A 7,550-nucleotide genomic window follows, 5' to 3' on the forward strand; every position below is an offset into this window, starting at 1 on the left:
GTTATTCAATATATTGTTGAGATTTGATTGAATATAGAATAAATATTTGATGTGGATCATAAAAATGTGGTTAAGTTTGAGAAAGGTGGTAAAATGTTGAAAAACAAGGTTTCCGAATGAACACTCGAAATAGACCCAAAAACATTGAATAAAAAGGGGTTGCTAAGTGCTGATTCCCTGAATTATTGACTTTAAAGGTGGTTGCTAAGTGCTGATTCCACCGTATCTTTGATTGTGAAAGGGGTTGATATGTGCTGATTCCCCGTATTACTGAATATAAAGGTGGTTGCTAAGTGCTGAATCCACCGTTTTTTTTACTGTGAAAGGGGTTGCTATGTGTTGATTCCTCGTATCACTGAATTTAAGGTGCTTGCTAAGTGCTGAATCCACCGAGTAACGGATAATATTCTGAGTATTCAACAGGGAAATTGGAAAGGTGAATGTACATATGAAATGGACAAGATTATGTGAGGAATATTGGGTTTGATATTTACTCGACCCATGTGTAAGATGGTATGAAATATCAAAACTACAAAAAAATAAATCTAGAAATAAAATAGTTTTAAACAACAGCAGTTGAGCAACTTTGAAAAATCACCATAAGTGGTGGAAATTGAATTAGAGGTTGAATAATATATGAAATTGAAGCTGAGTGAGTTTATTTTCACATGAAAGAAACAGAGAAAGAAAAAAAGTTAGATATTTTGAAATATTTGAATTTTAGTGAGACAGTGTAGAATTGATTTCGAAATCCCCTATTTCAACTTTGGAAAATCACCAAAAATTGTAAAAAAATAATTATGGCTTGTAATTTACATGCTTGAATTTCACAATGAGTCTATTTTCAAACAAACAAGAACATCATTTGAGTTCTGTACAAAGAATTAAGTAAATTTTAGTAAAGAGAGGTCAGAGCTGTCGAGCAGTGAAACAGTAGAAGGTTTAAAGAATAAACTGTATTAATTGACCAAACTAAAAATTTGAAAAATTTTATGGTAGAAATATATACAAGTCTAGTTTCAATTAAAATTTACGGAACTTAATTTGGAGCCCTTTAGCTCCAGATAAAAATTAATTAGTGACTGTGACGCAGAAAAACAGATTGCTGGAAATTGAACAAACAATGCAATTTATGTGTGAATAAAATTATGTTTCTATGAAATCATGTTAGAAATTTTTTTTATTTGTCATATGTTTACTTACTAAGCTATATGCTTACTCCTCTTTATTTTCCCTTGTTTTATAGTGACATCAATCAACTCAGAAATTGGACGAAGTCAGAACATCATCCACACTATCATCATCATCTTTTGGGTATTTTGCAACCAATACTTTTGAAATATGGCATGTATAGATGACTTAATGTAATGTGGTATAAATATATATATATATATATAATATTTTAGGTTTAAAATGTTGGTGTATATTAATTGATAAATTGTTTTCTTCAAACTACTAACAAAGTATTTATAATGTTGTGGATGGATAAATTGTGTCGAACATATAACTATATTTGGTTGAAATATTGAAGTTATTTGAAATTGTGTTTCTAAAATTTGCAGGAGGGATTGAATGTTTATGAAAAGAAATTATGTCAAATTTTTTGTAAAATAATAATAATAATAATAATAATAATAATAATAATAATAGTAATGATGTATCTCAATTGGAACAATTACAAGTGTTTGAGTTCTTGTAATACCTCGCACTCTGTTCCGGCAAGGGACTCGGGTAAGGGGCGTTACATAGCTCCTATGAGCAGGCTCATCTCATAGCTCATGTGAGAATTACAGTTATAGATATTGGTACACTTTGTGTAAGCACGGTTCCCGTGTATCCGATGTTGTTTCATTTGGTTCAATTGGTAATAAAGACTTAAACAAGTGAGCTTAATTATATGAAATGTTATGTTATGTGGTCTTGGAAGATGGAATGGAAGATTTTGGCATAATGTTTTGATTTGGATGAGTAATGATAATTGGTAATGTGGTGGATAAAAGGTATATTTGATATGTTAATATTATGTGTTTTATGACATGATAAGATTATATATTTCCTTTTTTAACTCACGAACTTGTGGGACTTGTGATGTTTATTGGATTTAATGAATTCATGAGAATCATCATTAAATTATGTATCAAATATATATAAATTGAGCCTAATAGGTAAGTTTATGATTATACGAGCTTACTAAGCATTACCTACTTATGTAGTTGTTTTTCCTTTCTTATAGATCATCGGGAAGCTCGACCGGTTGGAATCTAGTCGAAGCATACTCACACTATTCATCCATCACTTTGGTAGACTTTTTTTTTATTTTGTTTATGGCTATAAATGGAATGTAATAGGATATTTTATGCTATTTTATCAATGTGGTATGATTTGAGCTTATTACTTTCATATTTTTATATATATTACCTTGCTTTTGGGCTTGTAAATGTCTAAGTATATATGTGACTTAGTTACTTATTTATGCCTTATGAAAGTAGATAGCTAATGGTGGAATGGATTGTGGATGAATTGGTTAATTGGTAATTTTTTATACATGATTATGATATGGACTTGTAGCTTTGAATTTGGATTGATTTGGTGTATGAAATATGGTGTCAAGTGATGGCATATTGGTTAGGCACATAGGTTGAATGATTTTAGCATGTTTTTGGTGTCTTTGAATGTGTTTAAATCATGTGAAAGTAATTATAAATGGTTTGCCTTGGTGCTTCAGAAAGGGTTGATGAATTGGCTTGCAATAGGGGTCATTTTTGTAGCACACGGCCTAGGAACAAGCTGTCACACGGCCGTGTGCCACACACGGTCACACCACACGACCATGTGTCTTATTGATTTCTGGTGCAGGATGGTCCACAAGTCACAAAGAGTTATATGGTCTAACGACACAATCATGTGACCTTACTTCAAATATACACACAACTTGCGACATGGTTGTGTGAAGTTATTTCGAATACCCATACGGGTGGAAACACAGAAATTTACACATTTTTACATAGCCTTTTTAACTTAAAATCATACAATTTCGATAAAATTCTTGTCGAAAAAATAATTAATTTTTAAAAACTAATTAAAGTGCACTTAAAATATGAACATGTTGAATTTTAGTTAATTTTATATTTAATTTTGATGAATTTTTGTTATTTTCGACAGATTTGCACAAAGGGCGAACAATGACTCGATAGACACTGCTAAAAGCACAAAATCAAGAAGCAATTTGAAGTATCGAGGCGAACTAAATTTCAGCCTAATACGGTCCAAAATTATATGTATTAATTCATAATATAATTAATTTTAATTTATATCAAATTTAATTTGGGTTAATAAATTATTATTAATTAATTACGAAAAAGTGGTCCAATTGAACTGAACCGGGTGAACCGAACTGACCAAAAAATGGATAGCCCAAAAACCATCCCAAGGGCTGACCCAAATCACCTTATTAGCTAATTATTTAAGCTTGCAAAGAGGTCCTTGAAGACTTGTTCAAGTTGCATTCAAACCCCTCCACAATTGGTGGCTTTATAGACTTGCCCCAAGCCTAAATTAGCAAAGTTGAAACTATCAACCTTGCCACATGTGTGGCCAGCCAAGGGAGGGCTCTTTGGCTGATAATTTTAGCTATTTTTAGCAGCCCTCCTCAGCTATAAAAACCCCCTTAGGCTAGCCATTTTAGAAACACACCTCAAGTATTCACATCTTTCCTTTCTTCTCTCCACTTTCTCTCTTCTTTTCCATTCCAAAATTCCCTTGCTCTCTTGCCAATTTCTCCTCTTGGGAAAGGGGCATTCATCAGCTATTTGGAGCAGCAATTAAGTGTTCATAGCAGCCTTGGTCAACAAGGACAACGGAGAAGGAAGAACGAAGCAACTAGTCAAGCCACAGAAAAACACTGGATTTGATTCTTGTTCCCTATCTTTTTAATTTTTTGTGTTGTTATGCTGAACATATCTATGAATATTTATGTTGTTGGAATGGTTAATTTAATCAATTTATCTTGAATTTAATTCGTGTTAGGTTGATTGCATTTCGTTTGTTAAAATTATTAAAATTATGTTATGTTGTTATAGGCCTCGATAAGATGCTTGATTAAGTAAAATCATGACTAAGTTATTCTTTCATTACAATTGTTAGGTAACTAATGAATTAATTATTTAAATGGATTGAAATTGTAATTACTGGACACAATACTTAATCAGTGCATGTTCAATCATCTAAGGTAGCTGAGGGTTAGATTAGCAACGGTATCTGATGATACATTTGCCTTGAATAACTAGTAAGATTATTGTGATTAAACTATTTCAAGGTAAGGATACTTTGTTATCTCACATAGTCTTTTATGTGCTTATTAAATCGAGTTAATTGTTTGAATTGACATAGGGATTTCGATTTAATAAGTATGTATGTGCAATAACATATTTGCCTATTAAGATTTGTTTAATCGGTTGAATTGACATAGGGATATAGCCAAGAGATAAATGGATTTTGGTAGGTGAGTATGTTCATAAGTTAGCAAATTACCGAGTTGCCGTGAACTTATTCGTAACAATATAAACATGAGTTTAATAATTCTAAGTTAAGAAATGTAATTAATCTAACACAATTATGTCATCTTGATTAAAATCATATTTTGAAATCATGCATTTGAGATTTATTTATTTAATTCACTTAGTTTAAAATCTTAATTTTTAATCACCCTCTTCAAAAAATTTTTTTCTTTACCAAAATGTTTTAAATAGCATTCATAAATAATTATTTTCACAGTCCTTGTGGGTACGATAACTCGACATTTATTTGTCACTTTATTACTTGTTGCGATTGTGTACACTTGCACATTTTGGTCGTTCCAAGTTTTTGGCGCCATTGCCGGGGACTGTGTTTTAAAAAATTCATTATTTGTGAAGTTGTTAGTTTTGCATTTTGGTTTATTTTTTTGTTCAAATTTTAACTTAGTTAATTTTTCTGTGATTATTTCAGGTGTTTATGAGTATTGACCGAATCATCGAGTTACTCCCTATAGACCCTAAGCTTGAACGAACTTTTCGACAGCGAAGAAGACAAGCAAGTCAGAGAAGGACTGATGAGATGAACTTCAAAAATCTGAATCAAGGAAATGGAGCAAACCTTGCTCAAAATCCTATCCTTATTGATGATGATAGGGATAGAGCTTTGAGACAGTATGTCGTACCAGTATTTCATGATCTTAATCCGAGTATTAGGAGACCCGAAATTGAGGTATAACAGTTCGAGTTTAAGCTAGTCATGTTCCAGATGCTTCAGACAATGGGCCAATTCAGTGGAATGCCTACCAAAGATCCTCACCTACACTTAAGACTATTTATGGAGGTGAGCGATTCTTTCAAGTTAGCCGGAGTACCCAAAGATGCATTAGGATTGAAGTTATTCCCATATTCACTAAGGGACAGAGCTCGAGCTTGGTTGAACTCATTACCACCAAACTCAATTTCAACATGGCAAGAGTTAGCAGAAAAATTCCTTATGAAGTATTTCCCCCTAAAAAGAAAGCTAAGTTGAGGAACGGGATCACTGCTTTCCAACAAATGGATGATGAGTCATTGTATGAGGCATGGGAAAGGTACAAAGAATTATTACGGAAGTGCCCTCATCACAGAATCCCACATTGCATACAATTTGAGACACTTTATAATGGTCACAATGCTCACACGAGGATGGTAGTGGACGCTTCTGCTAATGGTGCTCTCATTTTTAAGTCTTGTAATGAGGCTTATGAAATCATTGAGAGGATTCCCAGCAACAATTATCAATAGCCAACCAATCGAGCACAGTCAGGAAGACGAGTCGCTGAAATACATGAAGTAGACGCTCTTACTTCACTCGCATCTCAAGTATTATCAATATCCTAAATGTTAAAAAATCTTACTACTAATCGGTGTAATAGTTTTGCAGCACAGCTACTGAATCAATTTGAAAATGTAGCCTATTTTTATTATGGGGAAGGACATTTGTTCGAAGAATGTCCATTGAACCCATAATCTGTGTATTACATGGGTAACCAGAACCAAAATCAAGGCAAGGGCTGCAATCCAGTTTCTATAACCCATCATGGCGAAACCACCCGAATTTTTCCTCGAGTAACCAAGGGGCAGGAACCAATAACAATTATGTCCAACCTAGATCGACCCAGTCACCTAGTTTTCCCAATAAGCTCAGAAACCAACCCAAGTTGAACCATCCAATAGCCAAGAGAATCTATTGAAGGCATACACGGCGAAAAATGATGCCTCTCTAAGGAATTTGGAGAATCAAGTGGGCCAACTTGTAACTGAACTCAGAAACCGACCACAAGGTGCTTTACCTAGTGATACAGAGAATCTGAGGAATCCAGGGAAGGAGTATTGTAAAGCGTTAACATTGAGGAGCGGAAAGACTCTAGAGTCGAATTTCGTCGAAGTTGAGAAGTAGCCAGCTGACGCTTAAGACTCAGAGGAAGTTCAACCGAGTGTTGAAATTCTAGTTTCACCGAAAATTGAATCTGTAAAATCTGACAAGGTAACTTCTAAACCAGCTAATTTTGATCAACTAATAACTCCGTTAGATGTAGAATTGCCACAGAAAACAAATTAACCAGTTCCAGTAAAGAAACCTCCACCACCCTAGCCTCAAAGACTTCAGAAGCAGAAGCAGGAAATTCAATTCAAGAAGTTCCTAGACGTACTCAAGTAACTTCATATCAACATCCCGTTGGTTGAAGCACTTGAACAAATGTCAAACTACGTCAAATTCATGAAGGATATCTTGTCTAAAAAACGAAGGCTTGGAGAATTTGAGACGGTAGCCCTAATGAAGGAATGCAGTGCATATTTTCAAGACAAACTACCCCCAAAATTGAAGGATCCTGGATGTTTTACTATACCTTGCAATATTGGAGCAACATATTGTGGTAAGGCACTATGTGACTTGGGTGCGAGTATCAACTTGATGCCCATGTCAATATTTAGAAAGTTGGGGATAGGTAAATTTATTCCTACTACGGTTACAGTTCAATTAGCAAATCGATCATTAGCACATCCAGAAGGAAAAATCGAGGATGTATTGGTACGTGTAGACATATCTTTCCTGCTGACTTAATTATAATTCACATATTACACACATCAGTATTACTTAATTATCTCTGAACTCTTATTATTTTTACAATAGCATTAAACACACTCCTTTATAATAACTTGACCAATTTATACCTAATCGATCCGTATGGAGACGATCTCACTTATCACTTTATTACTTGATCCGACATGTACACTTGCACAATTCACTGAGCATATTCAAACGCGACAAGTTTTTGGCGCCGTTGCTAAGGATCGGTAATTTGGTGAAATTTGGTTTTGTTATTTTCTTATCTAATTCTATTAGTTTTATGTAACTTAGTTATTTTTAATTCTATAGGTTTGTTATCAGTGCATGAGTAGAAGCATTCCTGGTAATGAAAAGTATCCTTTTAACCCTGAGATCGAGCTAACTTTACGAAGAAAAGGAATAGAAGTGCATAACATGGCTAGAGA

The 7,550-nt window shown here is 33.8% G+C and overlaps 1 non-coding gene across 1 annotated transcript; it reads right to left on the reverse strand.

Annotated features, from left to right (window-relative positions):
* Nucleotides 1-5,537: 5,537 nt before the first annotated feature.
* Nucleotides 5,538-5,644, reverse strand: LOC128040768 (small nucleolar RNA R71). The gene has a single exon (XR_008195574.1). It is a non-coding gene; the product is annotated as a small nucleolar RNA R71 (small nucleolar RNA).
* Between the last annotated feature and the right edge of the window lie 1,906 nt (nt 5,645-7,550).

Source organism: Gossypium raimondii, chromosome 4, assembly GCF_025698545.1.
Source record: "Gossypium raimondii isolate GPD5lz chromosome 4, ASM2569854v1, whole genome shotgun sequence".
NCBI lineage: Eukaryota > Viridiplantae > Streptophyta > Magnoliopsida > Malvales > Malvaceae > Gossypium > Gossypium raimondii.